Source organism: Ursus arctos, unplaced genomic scaffold (genome assembly GCF_023065955.2).
Source record: "Ursus arctos isolate Adak ecotype North America unplaced genomic scaffold, UrsArc2.0 scaffold_4, whole genome shotgun sequence".
NCBI lineage: Eukaryota > Metazoa > Chordata > Mammalia > Carnivora > Ursidae > Ursus > Ursus arctos.
In genome coordinates, this window is record NW_026623056.1 from 47,618,001 (window position 1) to 47,642,503 (window position 24,503).

At 39.2% G+C, this 24,503-nt stretch overlaps 1 pseudogene; it reads left to right on the forward strand.

The window, feature by feature from the left end:
* Positions 1–1,060: 1,060 nt before the first annotated feature.
* Positions 1,061–2,051, forward strand: LOC113250789 (60S ribosomal protein L6-like; annotated as a pseudogene).
* Positions 2,052–24,503: the final 22,452 nt, after the last annotated feature.

A 24,503-nucleotide genomic window follows, 5' to 3' on the forward strand; every position in this document is an offset into this window, starting at 1 on the left:
CAGTGATCTGAAGAGCACCTGGGGCACAAAGTGGGGAGATTATTTGCTCTTCTTGGAGCATGTCCCTGAGAGGCAGCATTCACAGACCTCTCCGGGAACAAAAAAGCTTGCCAGTGCCATTTCCCTATTTCCCTCCCCTGCTCCTCAGCATAAACACAGAGACACCTGCAGGAAGCAGTGCAGTATGGACACTGACTGCCTAACTTGCTTACACTAAGCCCCACACCCCTGCTCTCCAGTGGAACAGTCCTTCTCAGTCTGTGTGGTGGGCCCCTCCCCCAGAAGACCAGCACAAGCCCCTGCCCAACCATATCTCCTGACCAGAGAGTTTTGCTGGGCCTCATTTTCAGTGGAGTTGGTGACTGGTCACATTTCACAAGCAGACCAGAGCACACCTAGTTAAAACTCATCACATTCGGGCAAGTGACTGAACACTGCCCACAGTAACCAAGGAGGACCTCTGCAGATGACTGGCCTAAAGGATAGAGCAGCCAGAACACAAGGGCAGTGCATGTAATACACTGGGGACACTGGGGACACTCACGGAAGTGCCAGTTCCTGGGCACTACATCACCTCTTCTTCATAAGATCATTATTTTCAGGAACAGGAGACATAACTTGCTTTTCTAACACAGAGAAGCAGGCAGAGACTTAGACAAAATGTGAGATAGAGGAATTTACCCCAAATGGAAGAACAAGATAAGACCACAACCAGAGATCTAAGCAAATCCGATATAAGTAACATGCCTGATGGAGAATTTAAAGCAATGGTCATAACGATATTCATTGGACTTGAGAAAAGAATAGAAGACATCAGTGAGACATTACCACAGAGACAGAAGAGTTAAAAAAGAATCCAAGATGAAGATTGTGCTTTCCCATCTTACAAGGCAAGAATGGTGACCTCTCTGCAAGACTCAATTTCGGGACCCCCAATCCTTCACCATCTGAACCAGGAGGGTGTCAAGTGGACACCTGCAGGGATCAGACATGCTGAGACTAAGAGGCCTCCCAGATGCTTAATTTCTCTCACTTCAGTTTATGGTGGGACATGAAGGGGATGGCAGGTAAAAAAGCTGAGAAACCAGATACTAAGGAGAAGAAACCTGGAACTAAGAAGACTGATGCTTGTGGAAAGGTTAAGAAGGGTAACCTCAAGGCTAAGAGGCCAAAGAAGGGGAAGCACCACTGCATCAGTAACCCTGTCCTGGACAGAGGAATAGGCAGATATTCCTGATCGGCTATGTATTCCAAAAAGGCCATGTACAAGAGGAGTATTCAGCAGCTAAGTCCAGGGTTGAAAAGAAAAAGAAGGAGAAAGTTCTTGCTACTGTCACAAAACCAATTGGTAGTGACAAGAAGGTGGTACATGAGTGGTTAAACTTTACGAAATGCCTAAGTATTATCCTACTGAAGATGTGCCTTGAAAGCTATTGAGCCATGGCAAAAACACCTTTCTGTCAGCATTGAGAAAATTATGAGCTAGCATCACTCCTGGGACCATTTTGATCATCCTCACCGGGCGCCACAGAGGCAAGAGAGTGGTTTTCCTGAAGCAACTAAGTAGGGGCTTGCTACTTGTGACTGGACGTCTGACTCTCAACTGAGTTCCTCTGCATAGAGCAAACCAGAAATTTGTCATTACCGCTTCCACCAAAATTGATATCAGCAGTATGAAAATCTCCAAACATCTCACTGATGCTTACTTCAACAAGAAGAAGCTGAATAAATCCAGACACCAGGAAGGTGAGATCTTTAACACAGAGAAATATGAGATTACAGAGCAGTGCAAGGTTGATTAGAAAGCTATGGACTCTTCTCCCTCTGTTTGTGTGTGTGCTCTCTCTCTCTCTCCCTCAAAAAAAAAAAAAAAAAGAAGAAGAAGAAGAAGAAGAAAAGAAAAAAAGAAAAAGAAAAGAAAGTTATGGACTCACAAATAGTGCCCAAAATCAAAGCTGTTCCTCAGCTTCAGGGCTACCTCTGTGTTTTCTCTCACAAATGGAGTTTATCCCTCACAAATTGGTGTTCTGAATTTCTTACAAAGAACCTAATTAAATAACTGATCCATTAAGAAAAGGGAGAGAGATGAAGAATGCCATAAATGAGATTAGAAACATGCTCGATGCAATGAACAGCAGGTTGGAAGAATCAGAGAAACGAATTAATCATCTAGAAGACAAAGTAATGGAAAGCAATGAAGCTGAACCAAAAAGAGGAAGAATTATGCTAAAACAGAAGAGACAGGGAACTCGGTAACTCCATCAAATGTAATAACATTCATAAGAGTCCCAGAAGAAGAGAGAGAAGGGGCAGAAAAATTACTTAAAAAAATAACAGATGAAAACTTCCCTAATCTGGGGAAGGAAATAGACATCCAAATCCAAAAGGCACAGGGAACTCTCATCAAAATCAACAAAAGCAGGCCCGCACCAAGACATGTCTCAATTAAATTTACAAAATATAGTGATAAAGAGAAAAATCTTAAAAGCGGCAAGACAAAAGAAGTCATTAACTTACAAAGGAAAATCCTTAAGATTAGAAGATTTTTCAGCAGAAATTTGTTAAGCTGAAGAGAGTAGCATGATATATTCGAAGTGCTGAGTGGAAAAAACGTGCAGCCAAGAATGCTCTATGAAACAAGGCTATCATTCAGAACAGGAGAAATAAACAGTTTCCCAGACAAACAAAAACTAAAGGAGTTCATGACCACTAAACCAGCCCTGCAAGAAATATTAAAGGGGACTCTTTGAGTGGAAAGGAGAGACCAAAAGTGATGGTATAAAGGTAGAGAACACAAAAACAGTAAAAATGAATATTTCTGTAAAAAAAATAGAAAAAGAATTCACAAAAAAAGGAATAAAATAAAATAACATATACCCAAATCATGGAGAAGAAAGGAGAAAAGAATGGGTTCAAATTTAAATGACCATCAACTTAATATAGACTGCTATATGCAGAAGAGGTTATATACAAATTTAATGGTAGCCATATATTGAAAACCACTAATAAACAATCAAAGAATGAAGAGAAAGTAATCCAAATATATCACAAAGGAAAATCAGCAAAACATGAAAGAGAGAAAGACAAGAAAGGATCAGGGGAAACCTCCAGAAACAACCACAAATGCCAACAAATTGGACAACCAAGAAGAAATAGATTAATTCCTAGAAATATATAAATCACCAAAACTGAAACAAGAAGTAGAAAATTTGAACAGACCAGCAACCAGCAAAGAAGTTGAATCAGTAATAAAAAAAACTCTCAAAAAACAAAGGTCCAGAACCAGTTTCACAGGTGAGTTCAACCAAACATTTAAAGAAGAGATAATACCTATTCTTCTCAAACTAGTCCAAAAAATAGAAGAGGAAGGAAAGCTTCCAAATTTATTCTATGAAGCCAACATTACCCTGATACCAAAACCAGATAAAGACACCACAAAAAAAAAAAAAAAAAAAAGAGAGAGAGAGAGAGAGAGAACTATAGGTCAATATCTCTGATGAACATAGATACAAAAATCCTTAACAAAATAGCAAAGCTACCTAATCCAACAATACATTGAGAAAGTCATTCACCACGATCAAAAGGGATTCATTCCTGGATTGTGAGGGTGCTTCAATATGCACAAATCAATCAACAGGATACACCACATTAATAAAAGAAAGGGTAAAAACCATATGCTCATTTCAACAGACAGAGAAAAAGCATTTGGCAAGTACAATATCCATTCATGATTAAAAATCTTGAACAAAGTAGGTTTAGAGGGAATATACCTCAACATAATAAAAGCTGTATATGAAAAACCCACAGCTGACATTATCCTAAATGGAGAAATACTGAGAGCTTTACTCTACTGTCAGGAATAAGACAGGGATGTCCATTCTCACTTTTATTCAACACAGTATTGGAAGTCCTAGCCCCAGTAATCAGACAACAGAAAGAAATCAAATGCATCTAAATCAGCAAGGAAGAAATAAAATTTTCACTATTTGAAGATGGCATGATACTGTATATGGAAAACCTAAAAGACTCCACCAAAAAATTGCTAGAACTGATAAACAAATTCAGTAAAGTCACAGAATACAAAATCAATGTACAGAAATCTATTGCATTTCTATACTCCAATAATGAAGCAGCAGAAAGAGAAATTAAGGAATCAATCACGTTTACAATTACACTAAAAAATAAAATGTTGAGGAATAAACTTAACCAAAAATGTGAAAGACTGAAAACTACTCATGAAAGAAATTAAAGAAAACACAAATGGAAAGACATTCCATGCTCATGGGTTAGAAGAATAATTATTGTTAAAATGTCTATACTACCTAAGCAATCTAGACATTTAATGCAATCTCTATCAAAATACTAACAGCATTTTTTCACAGACCTAGAACAAACAATCCTAAAATTTGTATGGAACCACAAAAGACCCCAAATAGCCAAAAGCTATCTTGAAAAAGAAAAACAGTACTGGCAATGTCGTAATTCTAGACTTCAGGTTATACTACAAATCTGTAGTGATCAAAACAGTATGGTACTGGCATAAAAGTAGACACATAGATCGATGGAACAGAATAGAAAATGCAGAAATAAACTCAAAATTATATGGTAAATTAATCTTTGACAAAGGTGGCAAGAATATGCAATGGGAAAAAAATAAGGCAGCCTCTTCAAAAAATGTTGTTGGGAAAACTGGACAGCTGCATGCAAAAGGATGAAAGTGGAGCACAATCTCACCCCATGCACAAAAATAAACTCAAAATGGATTAAAGGCCTAAATGTGAGACCTGAAACTGTAAAAATCCTAGAAGAGAGTGCAGGTGGTGATTTCTTTGGCATTGGCCGTGGCAACATTTTTCTAGATATGTCTCCTGAGGCAAAGGAAACAAAAGCAAAAATGAACTACCAGGACCACATCAAAATAAAAAGCTCCTACACAGCAAGGGAAACAATCAACAGAACTAAAGGACAACCTACTGAATGGGAGAAGATATGTGCCAGTGACATACCTGATAAACGGTTAGCATTCAAGATATAGAAGAACTTATATAACTCAACACAAAACCTACAAATAATCCAATTTAAAAATGGGCAGAAGACATGAGCAGACATTTCTCCAAAGAAAATGTGCAGATGGACAACAGACACATTAACAGATGCTCTACATCATTCAACACCAGGGACATGTAATTCAAAGCTACAATGAAATATCATCTCACACCTGTCAGAATGGCTAAAATCAAAAACACAAGAAACAAGAAGTATTGGTAAGGATGCAAAGACAAAGGGAACCCTCATGCACTGTTGGTGGGCAAACTGGTATAGCAACTGTGGAAAACAGCATAGGAGCACCTCAAAAAATTAAAAATAGAATCACCATATAATCCAATAATCACACTACTGGATATTTACCCAAAGAACATGAGACACTAATTCAAAAGGATAATGCACCCCTATGTTTATTGCAGCATTATTTATAATAGCCAAAATATGGAAGCAATCAAAGTGTCCATCCATAGAGGAATGATGAAGATGATGTGGTGTATATATGCAATGGAATATTACTCAGCCATAACAAAGAATGAAATCTGGCCATTTGCAACAACACGGATGAATATAGAGGGTATAATGCTAAGTGAAATAAGTTGGTAAAAGAAAGACAAATACCATATGATTTTTTTAAGATTTTATTTTATTTTTAGAGACACAGAGAGAGAATGAGTACAAGTGGGTAGGGGCAGAAGGAGAGGGAGAGAGAGAGAGAATCCTTAGCAGGCTCCATGCTGAGCATGGAGCCCAATGTGGGGCTCAGTCTCACAACCCTGAGATCATGACCTGAGCCAAAATCAAGAGTCAGAAGCTTAACTGACTGAGCCACCCAGGTGTGCTGATTTCACCCATATGTGGAATTTAAGAAACCAAACAAATTAAGAAAGAAAAGAAGAGACAAACCCCCAAACAGACTTTTAACTATAGGGAACAAACAGATGGTTAGCAGAGAGGAAGTGGGTGGGAGGATGGGTTACATAGGCGATGGGGAATAAGTGTACCTGCTGTGATGAGCACCTGGGTGTTGTACAGAAGTGTTGAATCACTACATTGTACACCCAAAACTAATATTACACTATATGTTAACTAACTAGAATTCAAATAAAAACTTTTAAAATTTTTTAAAAGATTTAGAGAGAGAGAGAGAGAGTGCGCATGGGCACACATGCACACACACTCTCACGTGCTTGCCGGTGGAGGGGCTGAGGGGCTGAGGGAGAGGAAGAGAGAGAATCTCAAGCAGACTCCATGCTGAGCATGGAGCCCAATGCAGGGCTTGATCGCACCACCCTGAGATCACGAGCTGAACCAAAATCAAGAGTCCGTGGCTTAACTAACCAAGCCACCTGGGCAGCCATAATTTTTTTTTTTAAAGGCATTCAGTTTACTGTATTTCATTATGGCAGCCCAAGCAGACTAATACAACCAAAGTGACTGAAATTAAGAGAAAAGTGCAGAATTTGGTCGTGGATGAAGCTGGAAGAGCAGGTGAGCACCCCTCTGCAGAAGATTTGCCTTTATATCAAGGTCAGTAAAAAAAACTTGTGAAATGTTTTAAGAATGATATTATTAAATTCACATTTTTTGAGAAGAACATCTTAACTGAAGAATGGAGGTGAACCAAAATGTAGAACTGTTAAGAAAGATACTACTGAAGTCCAGGAAAGAGAAGCTAGTAGCTTGGATTAGGATGGTGGCGGAAAAACTAAAGAGGAAAAGACCACAGGCAAAAGATATTTAGGTGGTAAAATATAAAGGACTCAGTAATGAATTGAATTTTTTACATAATATTATGTGAAAGAGCCAAATGCAAAATTATAGATTCATAATGATACATGTAAAACTCAGGGAAACATAGGGTAAAATATATATAAATTATAGATAACATTCTCATTTTTCTACTTTCCAGGAGAATAAAAATTTGGTTATATTATGCTTCTCCTTTTAAAATAAAAATAATATTTTAGTGTAACTGCCACAGAATTACTGTAAGGGTCACTCCTCAAGGGTAATTGAAATGTAACTATAGGTTTTGCTGAAATTTTGTGTAGAATTACTAAAATCAGGTGAGGCCTGGCAGTAGAATTATCTCTGACATTTAAAGATGCCATAGAGAGTCTATAGTAAAAAGGGTATTTCAGCATAAGAAGATCCACACAGAGCTGAAATCATTAACAAGGCTCCCCTGGTTAATTTTCTTGAAACAGTTATTTTATATACAGGTAGACAATTATGCCTCCTTTACCAGAGACAACTTTTCCAAATCCTTTAAGGATTGGCTTCATTTATAAAATAAGGGTCCTGGGGCACCTGGGTGGCACAGCGGTTAAGCGTCTGCCTTTGGCTCAGGGCGTGATCCCGGCGTTCTGGGATCGAGCCCCACATCAGGCTCCTCCGCTATGAGCCTGCTTCTTCCTCTCCCACTCCCCCTGCTTGTGTTCCCTCTCTCGCTGGCTGTCTCTATCCTGTCAAATAAATAAATAAAATCTTAAAAAAATAAAAAAAAAATAAGGGTCCTACTTTCTCTCTAGAGATATTATGAAGACACAATGAGATTGAGTTAGGTAGTCTTTTGAACAGTGCCTGTTGTATGCTAAGTGCTCAGACTGGGAGTAATAATAATAGTAATGATGGGATAATAATTAGCAGTGGTAGTCATAATTGTCTCCATACTTAGAATTTAATGCCTGGTATATGGCTAAAATAAAATAGTTTCCACCTTTTTAGTTATAAGACACAGGTTTAAGTTGAGGGAAATTATTCATATAACATGGGAGAGAAAATCAGTTTACTGGGATTTTAGGAATAGATGTTTATATAATTTAGTATAAAGTCAGCAATTCCAGAACTGATTGTCTAGGTATTATTCGACACTCACAAGTAGCATCTCCTGCTAATATGTCGTTTGAGCTTTCTTGAATAAGAACACTTTTCTTTTAAACCCACAAGGGCAATTTGGGAAACAAATTAAAAAAGCTAAATTCTTATGAAATGTTGTCTAAGCTATCTAGGGAGGCTTGAAAGGTCAAAGGTAGAGGAAACAGAGCGATCGGATTGAAAGAATCGGTCAATGTGATCCTCCAGCGACATCAAGGCACTTATTAGATGGGCACTATTTTTTTCTAAGTTGTACTCACGAAATAACCTGTAATATAAATAAAAGTGCACTTTCTGAACAAATGATGTGTTATGCTCCTGGTTGGCCATCCACTAATGGACATAACATAACTTGTTTCTCAAAAATGCATTTTGGATCCAAGGAAGTATTTATTATCAAAATTCTGGCTTTGACTATCTACTCCATCTCTTAGTGTAGGACCTGGAGCGGGTTACGTGATGACTCTGAGCCTTAGCGCACTTACATACAAAATGAGGAGTCCAACATTTATTTACATGGCTGAAGATTTAAGTAATATAAAATACTGAAAGGACTTCACATATGGCCTAGTACATAGCATGATTTTATGAAATTCTCATTTATCTTTCCGCTTAAATCTGTAACTACTTTCTAGAACATTTTGTCAAAGGAATATGAAACAGTACATTAGTGTACAGTGGGGATAAAACATACAGTTTCAGATCCTTTCCACTTTTAAATTTTATCTCTACATAGGTGCAAGAATAGGACCTAGATGATTGTTTTTTTAAAATGTACTTTTTCAATTAGGATATACTTAACAGACATGATTTGGAAACATACAGAAAGCAGATTTGATTGACATCTCATGGATACATTAAATCCAAAATTAAAACTACAATAAGGCATTTCCAAGTTCAATGTTTTGTTATTCCATCTCTTTATTCTTTTTTCAATTCAGCTGGAAACCTCTTCCAACTTCTATTCAGGGAAAACATTTTGAAGGGAGTATTTTAATGAGACCATTTGTGTTTCCAGTGCCTTGCTGAGTGACAGGTAATGGAAAGCATAGATAAATATTGTTTGTATTGAGAGTATAAAAATGGAAACATTTTATAAGGCTTATCAGTGTCTCACATTCAGTATGAAGTAGTGAATTTCCCAAACTATGCCCCAAATATAAAACCTTAAAAAGGGTAAATCACTATCCCCACTCTTCTTTTCAATGAGAAAATTTGGAAATGGCACCCCATAGTGTTACGTTTCAAGCATCTCTTGCTGCTAGGTTTCTTTAAAAGTTTCTGAGTAAACAGACAAAATATTTTCCCCAGTTTTACAATACTAACAATGCTAGTTCATTTCAAAGGGTTTTTACACTTCCATCAAGGCTTTCTGTGTCTACCTGGATATGTATATCTCATTAGAAACTGATGTGCCATAATCTCTGTGACTGAAAAACTGTTTATTCTACAAATTTATTTTGCCTTATAATTTTCTGGTGCCTGAAAAAGTACTGATAAATGACACCCTCCTGGTGTTCCAAATACCAAGTATAAAATGCTGTCTGTCTAAGCCTGCATTTAGTATTGATTCTTCAAATGGCAAAAGAATCTGTAAAAAACACAAGGGAATCAAGAAGGCTTTTAGACTCAGCAGTAGATTCAAGTAGAGGGGGCAGGCCAGAAGTGGTTTTAAAATGCCTGGAAATTACTGTGTAGTGTAGAGGGCTGGGAATCCACGATTTGTTAGTAAACCCAATTCTTACCATGGAAGCTGTCAAATCACCAATACTCATGCTAGTTTTGTTGTTATAGTTAACACTTTATAAACTAGTACTGTAGGATCAGTCATCAGTTCAAGTCATTTCATGAAATACTGTCCTCAGATTATCAACAACTCTTTATTCTTTCTTCCTTAGATCTGTCCCACAAAAGCTTTCGACTTAGAAAAACAACTCCATTTGTTGCAGAGTGTGGACAAAGGGGATGGTCTTGGGCTACTGCTGTGGCAGAGGAGTCTCTCTTCTTAAAAAGGGCAGGTGAGAGGTTAGACTAATTGAATCATTTAGTGGCCGCTTCTATTTAAGTGCTTTCCTGGTTGAGGGGCCAAAATCTATATTAACACCTCTGCCCTTAGTAACGCAGTTTTTCAAGTCAAGAAGCTTTGCCCACAAGTCTTCAAGGACTCAATAGAGCTCACTAAATAAATAACAAGCAAGTGTGAATGTGACAGTCTAATGGATTATGTTGGATCAGAACTAAAAGACGAAGAAGAGGGGAAAAAAAAAAAAGAGCTGGTACCCATGGTCAGTTATAAAATGTCTCTCACCTGCCTTTGCCAAGCCTGTCATTCACCTCTATTCCATTTAAATTAGAAAACCCGTCTGTTTGTCCAAATGAGTCAACTGATCTGTGAATGTTAATTTGCCAAAGGCATTCTGAAAAGAAAAGTTAATGGTATAGTTGACCCTTAAACAACATGGCGGTGTTGACCCACTTCCCCCACCCTGTGCACCTGAAAATCCACATCGGACTTTTGACTCCCCAAAAACAACTTCTAATAGCCTACTATTGACTGAAAGCCTTCTCGAAAACGTAACAGTCGATTAACACACATTTTGTATGCTATATGTATTACATACTGTATTCTTACAATTCTTACAAGTGGGCTAAAGAAAAGAAAATGTTATTGAGAAAATCATAAGGAAGAAAAAATACATTTATAGGACTGTACTGTATTTGTTGAAAACAATCCACATATAAGTGACCCTGCACAGTTCAAACCCATGTTGTTCAGAGGTCAACGATAAATTTTGATACTCAAAATCTCTCCCTTACATCTCCACAACACCCCACGTGTCTGCCATAACCACGGGACTGCAGTTTTAAGGAACAGGTAAGATCAACAGCTCTTAAAAACTGGGCGTGCAGGAGTTTGAGGTACCTTTCAGATACGTTTTAGTGTGGAAAGACTACATGATAATACTATTGATTTCCTCAAAAACAATGTTTTCTACATTTAGTATATTATTTGTCTCTATTTTCCACCTTGTCAGTTTCCAAGCCAGTTATTTCATAGTTCCTTCTCTCCTTTCTCTTATCATGCTTGATTGCGAGACTTACCTTGCTTTATGTACTGAATCAGCAATTCATTTGAATGTATCAGCAATGAGTTTTTTTCAAATGCGATCAAATTATATTAAAATTCATCTAGGAGAATAAAAAAGGTGAAGCAATAGTTATCATTTATTGTGCTGATACTGTATGCAAAGTCAGGTGTTGAATGAAGCACCTTACAAATATTAAAGAATAGTAGACACTGAATCAGATAAATTTTTAAGCTACAGTAATTCTTCTGAGTCAGTCACACGCACCTAGGGAATAGATTTTGATTTAGGTGATGTTAGGAAGCACCATGCCTACATGTTTCTCCCCAAAAGACCCTGAAATTTTACTAAGCAAGACTTATTTCTTGGATTCTGATATCATTCCTTAGGAATACTTTAAGGCGAACAACTCTCCCAAGTTCCACTTCCCTAAGGTGCTCTAAATCTCCCTTTGTTAAATCCCCAACTTTTCCCTCTCATGATTCTTCGTCTGTCCACTACTTTTTTTCTCCTATACATTAATAACCTGCAAAGACTACCATGAAGTCCCAGGAACTTCTGCTTGTTTTAAAGGAAATCCCATCCCACTATACCACATTCAATTATTCTCCCACAGTGGAACACTTCAGTCTTGCAGGAGAAATTTTACCTTTAGTGCAAAAATGCAAACTGTCTTAAACAGGTGAACTTACTTGAGAAGTATAATCCTATGAATTCATTGGAGAAGGATGTCAATGCCCAGGAAAAAAAATAGAATTGGTAGTAAAGATCTAGAAGGAAACAGTGCAGAAATAGGGAGAACAAATGTCATCTAAGTTAAAAATAACTGGAAAAGAACATTACAGGGTATGTTTAAGGCACTGGCACACATCAAAGAACTGAAGGGAAGGAAGAACTGGAATTTGCTACTGGAATACTTCTGTGACTGAATGGGGGGGGTAAGTGGGGCTGGAGGATTTGAAATTAAGAAGAATTTATAGCAACTCTTTGATTTTGTAAACTTATGTTTTGTTCTAAGCAACTGGCCTACCAATATGGAAGCCATCATGAAGGAGTCGACTCTAATACAGTCCTTGACACAAGAAGAGAATGGGAAGAAATTCAAAAATTTGGTGCCAGTATTTATATGAACCATATTCTTCTTTGCGGAAAATGTTTGGGGCCCCTGGTCTACCACTGGGAAACTAGGAGAATATGATCTATGATCTTTCTCCTGAAAACTAGTCATGTCCTAACTCTGGGCCCAGATCTGACAGACATTTCTCAGACTACCCTGTGAGCCAGACTTTAAACATAGATCATGCTTCTACACCAGGACTTCCCTACTCTGAAGAGGACTCTGATGTCACCCTGAGACTTATAATCAGGTACCAAATTGGTGTGTGTCAGAGATGCCCATAGGCTTTGAGAATCTGACTTTGTCTCTCTTTTTTTTTTTCCATCTAAACTTCATGACATGGTTTCTGTTTGGTTTCTTGTTTTATTTTGTCTTGGCAAGCTGATCCCCAGGTTCCTAGAACCCTGTTGACACACCTTGCCTTCTTAGGTGCACGTTCATCACCAAATTCAACAGCCAAGCCTATTTCCATAAGAATGAGTCCCTCATTTCATTTGCTCCATATTGCTGGCCAGACACTTAGACCCATGGTGAATGTTTCACAGAGGAGCCCAAGACCAGGAGAAGACTACTGGAGGATAGGGAGAACCCAGTGGAGAGAACACAAAAGACATAAGTTGAATAGGCATGTAAGGCACGGTGACTTGAAAATAAGTAAAAAACACTGCAGTAGAGGGGGAAAAAAAAGCTCTGCTTTTCAGAAAAATTAGAGACTCCCTAATGGATTAAGGAATAAAGGTATTTGTATGTTATGTATTTGAATGTTTGTTTTCCTCCCAAATTCATATGTTGGAAATCCAATCCCCAATGTCATGAATTTGAGGTGGAGCCTTGAGAAAGTAATTAGGTCACAGGGGAAAAGCCCTCATGAATGGGTTTAGTGCCCTTCTAAGGGAGCAGAGAGTGGGCTCAATAGGAGGAACTGTCTGCAACTTGGAAGAGGAAACTTACCAGAGGCCAACCATGCTGGCACCATGATCTTGGATTTCAACCTTCAGAACTATAAGAAATAAATGTTTCTTATTGATAAGCTGCCCTGTTTATGGTATTTTATTACAGCAGCCCAAATTGATTAGGGCAGCCTATTCACCAGAAACTCTAAAGGGCTCAAGTATCAAGATTATGAAAAGTCTGCAAAGAGAAAGAGACGTTGTATGGAGAACTAAAGTTAGCCAGAAGTAAGTCCCCCCATTTAACTAAACCATTTTAACCCCCGCCAGGACAGAAACCATGAGATGTCTTGCTCTACTCACTTCCGTCCCATGAATCCCTGCATGCAGGGCAACGTGTCCTATCCTTTGATTTCTCCCCACCAGGACTAGTTCCTCAAAATTTGCCTGTTGCATTAAAAAAAGAAAATCCTGGGGCGCCTGGGGTGGTTCAGTCAGTTCAGCATCTGCCTTCAGCTCAAGTCATGATTCCAGGGTTCTGCATCGAGCTTGCTGCTCAGCGGGGAGTCTGTTTCTCCCTCTGCCTCTCCCCCCTGGTTTGTGCTCTCTCTCTCTCTCTTTGTCTCTCAAATAAATAAAATCTTTTAAAAAAATCCTGCCAGCAGGTTATTTTATATATAGATATAAATGGGCTGATATCACCTATGTCACCTATATCTATACAATTTATCCCCAGAACAAGGCTTGTGCTCTCCTGCTCTCTTTCCCCTTCTCTCTTCCTCTTTCCCTCCCTTCACTACCTCCTCTAACCCTCTCTTTTTATCTCTCTCTGTGTCTCCCACTACCTGGATTTCAGGAAGCTCTTTGCCAATGGACCACCTTGCCAGGGTCCTCCCTTATTTTGTCTATGTCTCCGTGAGTAATACAGCTTTAGATGACCTGCAATCACTCTCTCAGGCATGCTATGTTTTAATACCCTATACCTTTAATGAGAGGTAATAGGCAGATTACTGATCCAGCAAGGCACCAAGTTGTTTCAGCATACTTTCCTTAGAAAGCAGACTGAGAAGAAATCTCTCTCCTGCAAGTTTAATGGGGAATTTTTTTAGGATCAGTATCTGCATGAAATGGAAGGAAGCAGGGCTGGGCTGAGGGAGATGTAGGGCCTCATGCAGTCACAGAAAGGGTTCAGCCAATTCCCTAAGCACCTCTAAAATGGACTAGCCCCTCAAAGTTGCCCTGAGTTGGGCAAAGGGGCTAGGCCTGAGACCCTAACTGGGCTGAAGACTGCCCCTGGAAAGGGGTGTGGCCTTGGGCAATATGGGTCTCTTCAGCTAAGACAAATTCCTAGAAAGATTAGACAGCTGAGGACTATTTGTGGGAAGCAATCCCAGTAACTGGGAGAGGTTTCTCAGTGCCAGAGAGATATCTGGAGTACCAGCACAGCATTTACTGTAGAAGCAGAGGCAGAAGACATTTAATGTGGGTTTGGATGTGTTTTTGAGATACAGATTTCCTCCACCCCCACCCCCCACCCCCAACTGTCTCTCTGTGCCAACAAGGGAGTTTCCAGCAGGGTGGACAGCAGCAGTAGCCAACAGGACTTCCAGACTTAAGATTTCTAAATCTTTTATTTTCTTTTTTCTTTTTTTTTAAGATTTTATTTATTTATTTGACAGAGAGAGACACACAGTGAGAGAGGGAACACAAGCAGGGGGAGCAGGAGAGGGAGAAGCAGGCTCCCCACTCAGCAGGGAGCCCGATGTGGGGCTCGATCCCAGGACCCTGGGATCATGACTGAGCCGAAGGCAGATGCTTAACAACTGAGCCACCCAGGCACCCCAAGATTTCTAAATTTTATGCCTGATTTGGAGACTAGGGTTTTAGAATGGCAAGGAAGAGGACTGTAGATCCTAGATCAGTAGGGAGCTTGCCCTCGAAGACAGCAAGAGAAGACTCTATGTGGGATTTCTAAAAAGAGGGAGCACGGACATCAGAGTACTCAGCCCCATGAAAATAACTCTCTCTGGTGAGGATGAGATCTGAGTGGGCTGTGTAGATGAGCACAGGGGACATACTGGTAGTTACTAGTGTGGTCACATAACCATTACCAGAGGATGCCCCCTCCCATTCCACCAAGAATCACACCCTGCATCAAACCTTGTCCATCTCCGGGAGGAGGAAAGCCCAACGCATAGCAAAGCCTGAATATCTCACCAGCCTGCAGGATGAGGGCTTGGCATCAAAATAACGTTAGGGGCACCTGGGTGGCACAGCGGTTAAGCGTCTGCCTTTGGCTCAGGGCGTGATCCCGGCGTTATGGGATCGAGCCCCACATCAGGCTCCTCCACTATGAGCCTGCTTCTTCCTCTCCCACTCCCCCTGCTTGTGTTCCCTCTCTCTCTGGCTATCTCTATCTCTGTCAAATAAATAAATAAAATCTTTAAAAAAAAATAACGTTAAGTCAGGGACAATGGACAAATACAGTATGTCTTGTAAATCTAAGTTTCTGGCCTCGGGTCTATACTCAGTTGCCATCTACGTGGGACTAGCTAAGAAATGGAAAGTCTGTTACTGTGTAACCCCTCTTGACAGTATGGAATTCACCAAAAGAGTTTCACACCATATTTAAAAACTGTTGCTAATACTGATGGACAGAAAGTTCCAGTCTGCCACAGAAAACATTGCAGTGGAGGAAGTTTAATATTACTAGAGAAAGGAGAGACAGAAAATGTTTTGGCAAGTCCAAATGACCTGTAGAAGCCATAAAAATACTCATGCAAGGAGGAGAATAACAGAAACCCCACTGAATGAGCCAGCATTTGAGAGTTTGTCTAAAAATGGAAATAATCACACAGGCAATATGTGCTATCAAAATTTAATATTTCTTTTAGCATTTTAATAAAAATCAGTACAAAGCAAACGAAAGTTTAAAAAGAGAATGAGAAAATACTTAGGTACTTCTCCAGGCAACGATATGCCTAATTTTTTAAGGAATGACAGCACTTTTGCTGTGAATCCGACATAGAATGTGTTAGAGATTATGTAATAAATCTATCATGACGTTAGCCCTAATGCATAAAGAACAAGATTTTTTTTTTCCATTTGTTTCAGCTGTTCGGTGTGCCTGTGGGACAGCAGACTTTAACACTGCGATATTTATAATTTTCCAGAGGAATGTTAAATCCTGTCAACTCAATGTGCCGATTTTTAAAAACTCATTCATACATTATGTATAATACCACAAGCACTCTGGAAACTAAATGGTATCACTAGGAGAGAAAACAAGGAATCCTAAGGAAAAGCTAAACTAATGAAAGAGAGTTGACTAGTGACACTGTATGTAGAAAAAAATTTTGAATTTGCCTTCTCAAAGGGTAACTTAAATTCTTTAAACTTTCGGGTAGAATTTGGAGATGAAACCTAAGAATTGCACAGGAAGAATCTAGCCTTACGGCAGCATTTACACATGGCAATTCTATTTGCATTCCATTAGAATCGACCTTTTATGAATTTGAGGCAATGCTGGAAGAGGTATCAGCTCCCCCTGGTCCAAATGGAGAAGAAATGCTGATAACTTGCTAGTGGAGGTCATTAAGCGGCCGGATATGGAAATCAATAAAACTATGCACTTATGTAAGAGAAGGATATTGAACAGAAAATTGCAAGATTAACAGTAAGGTTCTACTGAGAGAAGTTTGTGTTCAAGTTAGAGTTCTCAGAAGCCCCCTCTCAGGTCATGATCAGAAATAACTGTAATGATATGCAGGAAAGCAGATAGAATTTGGCACCATTCCAAAGACTGCAGATTGGATGCTATGTATTTAAACTACATGTAATTGGGAAATTATGAATGAGTCTTTGAGATAGAAAATGCCAACCATCTCCTGTTATACTGCAATTGGTTTGATTTATAATGACTTCATAAATAGTAAAATAAAAGGAAATGTATGTACTAAAATATTAGAACAGAATAGGAAAGATCAGTGAAGTTCTCAATTACAAAGAAGGCCATTTCTTTTCTAATGGAAAATGATTGACATTCAATTCGAAAGTAATAAATAAGTTTGTCCTTGTATTACTGTTCTATCAAAATGTAGAAAGCACTGTGATAGGCCAAAAGACCAATAGACAAAGATACAAAATAAATAATGCAGGCCAAAGTGTAGCTTTGAAAAGGGAAGAAAAGGCCTAGTTGCAATTTTTCCCCATTGTTCCAAAGCCAATCTTTTTGTTCTCTGATCTATCTGCAGATAGTTTATTTTGCTTCTGACTGCGCAGTAATCAGCGTCTTGCCCTAGGCATAGCTGGATACTCAACCTCTGTTTCTCTGGGGACTCAGTAGGGAGGCCAACAGTAAAAACAGCCAAGCACTAGGATTGAACATGTTGACTAAAAACTCAAGGACCGCAGCTTGGTGGGAATGCTGGTTTTTCTAGGCAGTAATTGTACTCAACAACAAAAAAGATCCTTGGTTTATATAGTGATTGTGTTAAGGAGCCAAGCCCCTCTGCATTTACATATCGTGTTCTCGTCAGGCTTTTATCTTAGAATTACTCCAAGCCACAACTCAAAGGCTCTCTTGCTGTTTAATGAAAACAGTTGCCGATGAAACCTCACTACTGTAAAACTTACCAAGACTTGGCATCTGTCTCAGGAAGTACTCCTGTGTCATTTTCTCTCATCAGAATCCCTGGCTCTGAATGACCTGAATAAGTAATGTTTTCTTCCTCTTTCTTTAGGAGTGAATGGTATCCCATATCCAGCAATGTAATCACGGATCATCCCTCTACCTGAAGTCACTTCTGGATGTTCAAAAGATTTAGGAATGTACTGAGCAGTCTGCCCACTTCTAGCTAGCTCTTTGTCTGGTTTTCCAACGCCCTGAAGAGTCTTTTAAAGAGCACGTGCCCCTCTTCTTGCCCAGTCACTTCAGAGACCGTTCTTATTACAGGAAACAGACAAATCCCAGAGGGACCTACACCATGGTCTCTTTTCTCAAAATCAACACAGAGTTCGTTGATGTATAAACTAGGTATTTAAACTGCACATGGAGCATAGAGAAAAGCAATCCTCCTTACAAACCACGAATAAAAATAAACAGAAATTATTTTTGGAACAAACTTGTAAGTCTTCGTCAAATCAAAAAAAACAAAAACAAAAACATTTCTGGACCTTGGTAAGGAGAGACCTTATTCAAAAGGATAATTATAAGCTGTGAGAGAGACTCTCAGAGGAGGAAAAGGGGAGCTATTGCAACAGGAATAATCTGTGGCCATAAGATCTGCAAGAATCTCAAGAATTAGGCGAAAAGGGCTATGTTTTTACAGAGAGGAATCGACAAGATAGAGGACGAGATGTGGGGAAGAGGGGTGAAAAGTGGTGGGATCAGATAGTGGACCAGAGAAAGTGCCATCAGGCCTCTTTTTTCAGCCAGCCCATTTTTCTGTTTTCCAGGAGGGGCCCTTCGGGAGGATTCTGTGCTGGATCAGGCTGAGGGTGGGCCACAGTTCAGGGACTTGAGGGAGGGAGAGAATCCTAACCACAATTTGGCTACCAAGCACTTCATTCTGACTAAGTGGTGGGGACAAGCAGCGCAGCTAATTATTTACGAGGCAAAGAAAGGGAATATGGAGTAAACAGTGGGGGTGGAGGCATCCCAGAGCCGCAGCTGAGTTTATCAAAGTAAATATGGGGAAGAGTGGTTCTTCGTAGGAAGTGCTTTTGTTTTCTTTCATTGTAGATAAGGATAGACATTCCTATCAACGTCACTGTTTACCAGAATCACAGGGCCTGGGGAAAATTCAACATTGTCATCTTTATGTAAAGATATATTTTATGGCTAGAATTGCTCAACTTGGATTCCCAGTCTCTAGTGTTGCTGGCCTTGCATAGAAGAGATTTTAGGGTTTTCGAGAGCTCAAGGGTAAGATTTCTTATCTTTTATACACAAGGTGATGAACCTCTTGTATATTCTCATGTCCATTTCTGCCTTCGTCTCAAAATGTTAACAGGCAAGTCTGGTTGTAGGAATACAAAAGAAATTAAAGGCTCCCAAGCCACCTTCACTTTAAAATCCTTAAAGTCGGTACAATCCTATTTTAGATGTATTTGATCAAGAGTAGAAGGGCCCTGGGATTGCTAATTAAGATCACAGACCACCACAAAGGCTGGTTCTTTGGGAGAAGTGTGAATTGATTTTCCATGAACGCAAGCCAGTTTAAATTGACATAGGAAACCACTGCTGCAGACCCTCTGACTTCTCACTCAGAGACACCTCCATCATCATGGCCACACTGCCTTGGCAGATAATTGAGGTTATTTGTTGTGGTTATGGTGTCACTTGTGTTACTCTTATCTTCTCATTTCACACTGATCTGATCTCCCCACAGAACATAAGGAACATTAAAAGTACCCAATTGACCTTAATGGATTCCTGCATTCCTTCCTGCTAAAATAAAGGCCCTTTGTGTACTTAAAGAGACTCAGGTAACTGGAGACGACACAGTGAAGAGGAGGCGGATTTGGGAAGGAGAGTGGAGGCTTTGTACAAAGCCCCACAATTCTTAGGGTGGAGAAAAGATGCAACTTAGGTCATTTTATTTCTTCTTTACTTTCAGCCTCCGTGGCATACCTTCTCTTTAATGACCAAAGTTTTATAGGTGACTTATTTGAAAATATCTTTCAAAATAATCTTGTTGAACTAGCCCTTCACTCTCTCCTATGTATTTTTCAGAGTCTATGAAGAGGAGCTTCTGCCAAGTCAGAATTTATTCTTCTCTACATCTGTCAGCAATGGAATAACCAAAAGCTAACAAAAGTTCTGGGGTTTGGGTATGGTGGATAAATCCTTTTGCTCCAGTTCATTGTGAAAGATGATTATGTCTCCCGCAAATAGTTTTGATCCTGAAAAAGAGAAGCCCTACTTCCTCAGGGCCGGAGAACAGGAGGGCTACTGTTTTCAGCTGCTCCCCATGCTACCCCTCCCCTTCTCTCCACCCCCCAAGTGACTGAATGAATCAACGGATTAAGCCATAGGCTTAAATAACCCCCATTACCTCCCTGAAGGGCTTGAAGTGCTTGGAGGACCACCTTTGCAACGTGATTTTGGAAGATTTTATTGGTGACTCATGGGTGTCACAGACAAAGTTGTACTGGTGACGTGGAGCCGGGAAACATAAGTCCAGGTCTTCTAGGACTGTGTTCCCTCAGGAACTGATCCTTTATACCCACTTGGGTTTCCACTTTCAAGACATATACACACACTCATACACACAGACATTCTCTGCTTTCTAGTGAACGCCAACATGATTGCATTGCAAATACCCTTTCAAACCATTTAAACAGAAAACAATGTCACTATCTTCACATTTATGACTTCTGGATTTTTTAAAAAAAATTTACTCCCCTGTCCTCCCCTTGGCTTAGATGCTTGATAATTCCAATATCATTTCACTCATGGATAGATCACTCTTCTGAAAATGAAAACTCGGCTCAGGTGCACTCCTAACATTTTGTGAATCCTTCACCTAATTAACGAGAGGTTAGTCTCTTAACCTACTGCCCAGGTCCCATGGCAGATTATCAGCACTAGTGCTTTGATGGATCTTTTTAACTGCTCCTCTTGGGAAAGATATTTGAAAGTCACATTTAAATAAGGATCCAAAAATTACTGAACATTAATTCTCTTCCAGTCTCAGATGCTATTTCTGGCGAAGGTTATGGAGGCAATTTTAACAGGAGAAATACACCATTATTTAGTTACCCCTGCTTCCTAATACGCAGCAAAGGACTTTGCTAATCTTCCCCCACACACACATCCCCCCGACCTTCTCTAATGTTATAATGGATTTTCATTCCTACTGGAAGCACAGAGAATGAAGCGAAAGAGGAAAGAACTAGAGCTCATGGAGGTTTATTCTCTTTATCTCAAACACAACCCTCAGGGAGGTGGCATCTTGATCAAAGCATTCATATGACTTGCAATTCAGTGTTATATCCAAGAAAATTCTTACCTTTTTCTCTCCCCTGCCTTCTCAATTGGTACATTAGAGTAAAACCAAAGAGGCCTTTTCTCACAAAGACTTAAAAAGCTGAAAAGAACTGAAATTCAATTCATCATCCTCCTCCCCCAACCCTCTGCCCATAAAAAGGACAGACTCAGAGTATAAGTAACTTGCCCAAAGATACAAGCTTGTTAGCAGTAAAGCTATGACTTGAGATCAGGTCTCCTGATACCCAGTATTCTCCCTGCATGAGGCCACTTAAGTATAATTTGTGAATTAGTCATTTTTTAAAAAGTCAAGATTATCCTTTTCTACCCTAAGACAAAATTTTAGGTAGAGTAGGTTCAGATGTCAAAGGAAATAATTATGGAATGGCAATTAATTTAAATTTTCTACTGTGTATAATGAAAGCTGCTTATGGATGAGAAAAGGGGAAACATGAACTTAAAAAGGAAATGAGTTTGAAACTTTCTTAAATTTTCCAAAAATCTTACGTAAAGAGATATATTCAGAAGAGCAACCAAAATACTAACTAATGGCAGAGGAAGACACTAAAAATACAAAGTAATGCTAAATTCAACTTTCACAAAGTGTTTCTACTATCAGGAAGGCAAGAGACCAAGAAGGAAGAAATGAGAATATCAGTGGGTGAAACTGGAAATGAAGATGCTGCGGATGGCATATCTATTAAAAAGAAAGGAGGAATATAATTCACATATTAAATGAACACAAAGTATCTGTCATCAAACATTGATTTTACATTTAGGCATCATAGGGGACCTCAGTCAAAAAGCAAAGATAGTTAAATTAGGCCAACAGTGCAAAGCCACAGAACTGGAGGGAATGATCACAGAATTTTATTTCAGGGAAAATAAGAGAACAGTTTATGTAACAGTTTAACAAAAGGCTGATTTATCCTTCTGTATGCACATGTAAATCCTGTTATCTTCGTAGGGAGTTCATGCATGACCAAAAAGTTGCTGCTTTATCCCTTGAGTGAGCAAATAGGACTGTGTGCACAGCAGCATGCTAGAAGTTATGGGTGTATTAGGGAAGTCAGGGCACAGGTGGGACTTCTTCTAAGACACTCATCCTCAATAGAAAAGGGCTTTGAGATAGGAGAAGCCACGGATCACTTATTTAGCACAGATTTACATCCCTTTCTCAATGAGGAGAGCATTGAACTTACAAGCCAGATCTTAGAATTTCTATTGCATGTACTTGTGGCAGTAAGACACACAGACTTTCTCAGGTGAAGCCCAGTGTCTACCATTTCAAATGTACAACATCCTCCCTTAGGCTTAAAATTGGGATTGAAATTATTTATAATAAATCTTCTGAAGTGTATATTCCACAACCTTATACAATTACATATAATCATAAAAATTCCACCTTTCTGCCCAAAAAATGCACATATTTCTTTCACATACTTCTAATGAATCAGACACAAAATCACATGGTAGATTTTTCAACGGCTATCAGTAAATATCACTGTGTAAAAGTGTGCATAACCATAATTAATTGAAAGAAGTAAAATTTAAAGTTTTCAGAGGCATCAGTGTTAATTTTTAGGACAAATCCTAATCACACAGTAGGAGTTAACCAGAAAGTACTTAGCTGGAAACCGTGGGCAATTTAAGCTTTATTTGGACAACATACTAAGAGGTGGGGCTGTAGGGTCAATAGGATACTTGCCCAAAGGCAGTAGCTGCCTGTTGCGATAGCACAGAAGGCAGGAGCTTGCCCAATGGTCTGGTCAGATATTGCAGACACTGCAAAGTAGTTCTTTGCAGCCAGGGTAATGTGACTAGCTCGCTCTCATGCCCACCTTTGATCCCTCCTGAGTGAATTGAATATGTGAGAGATTGGCTGCAGAAGCTGGGAAAATGATTTAGCCTCCAAAGATCAGCCTAGGATTACAAACTTATGAAGGACAGAGAGAAGAAATGGAGTCACTTTGGAAAGGAGAAACCTTATTGAGGAAGACAGCATTCAGTGCTCTGGGCTTGATCCTGGATACTGAGGAAGCAGGTTTTAGAACAGTGGTTTTGTACATAGTTGACTTCATAACTTTATGTCAACAGTTAAGGGGTATTCATTTCTTTCATAACACTCTCATTCCTTTTCATTTTTTCCCCTATGGGCTTTCTTATGAATGTGAAAAAAAAAAAAAAAGAAGAAGAAGTTTATGCCTTGTGTGTCTGGGGTGCACAATCCTTGGTACACACACGGTGGCATGTCATGCTTAAGAATGTCACCGGTCATGTGCAGCGAGTCAATTAGGGTATAACACTCAGATGGTGTCACTGAAAGTCTGTTCTCCATTTTGGGGGTGAGGGGTATTAGAGGTTGGCAGAAAAGAGGAAATACAAAGAATAAGGCAATCATTCGAGAAGCAAAACCAAGAAGCAGAAATCGCTGAGAGTGTTCTCTCTCCTTCAGGAGAGCAGTTTCTATTCCTGCTGCGAATGGTTTCAAACCTCCCAAACCAGAAATGGCGGCACATAGGCAGCAACTACTGCACGAGGCAATAAATCAGAAGGAAGGACAGGGGGAGGGACAGGAAAACACAGCAGGCCAACAGAAACCATGCAAGAAACTAGGACCATGCCTGTTAAGGACTTGATGTGTTCAAAGATCCAGACACTATCTTAATTGAAGCCAAGAAATGAACTCCCAAAGCCAGGTTAAGTTAAGACAGAACTAAACACTCCTTCCTCTGTGACGTCAAAGCATGTATTACAATGCAGAGTAAACAATAATTGTTCATCTACTTACCCATCTCCCTCACTAAATTGTGAGTTTCTATAAGGACAGGAACCATGTCTTACTCACCTGCCAGTTCCTGACATCACAAGTGGGACCTGGCTTAGCGTAAAGGCCCATAAATGTTTATTGAAAGAGAAATTATAAAGACCTTTGGAAGGGACATGCCGGACAGGAGAAAGGACACAGTGGTGGTATTAAGGAGACTGCCTCTTATAATTCTGCCTCTGGCAGGAACCAGCTGTGAGACCTTGGAAAGCCATTTAATATTTCTGAGACTTGGTTTCCTTATTGGCAAAATAAGCCCATTTATCCAAATTACTCTAAATTCTATTACTTTGAAAATAAGGTCTAGATTTTTTTTGAAAGTTTGCTTATTGCAGCTAAGTACCATTTTTTACTAGATTTAGCACTTCAAAAAATGGTATATGTTAAAACCCCAAATTTCAAGATTTTAATTCATCTTAGTAAATGTACTAAACACATAATTTACTGAACTACTGCCTCAATGATAAAGTCAATGAGTTGTGAGAAATACATTTTCATCTCTTCAAAATGGAGATATACTATTCTTACTATTCTCATGTAAAAGCTGTGAGGTGGTTATTATTTTGCACTAGCTTAATTTCTGATTGTAAAGTGAGTTATTGAGGTTTTACCCTAGGTTGATGAGTTTTATTAATCTTTCAGGTGATGTCTTTTTAAAAGAAAATAA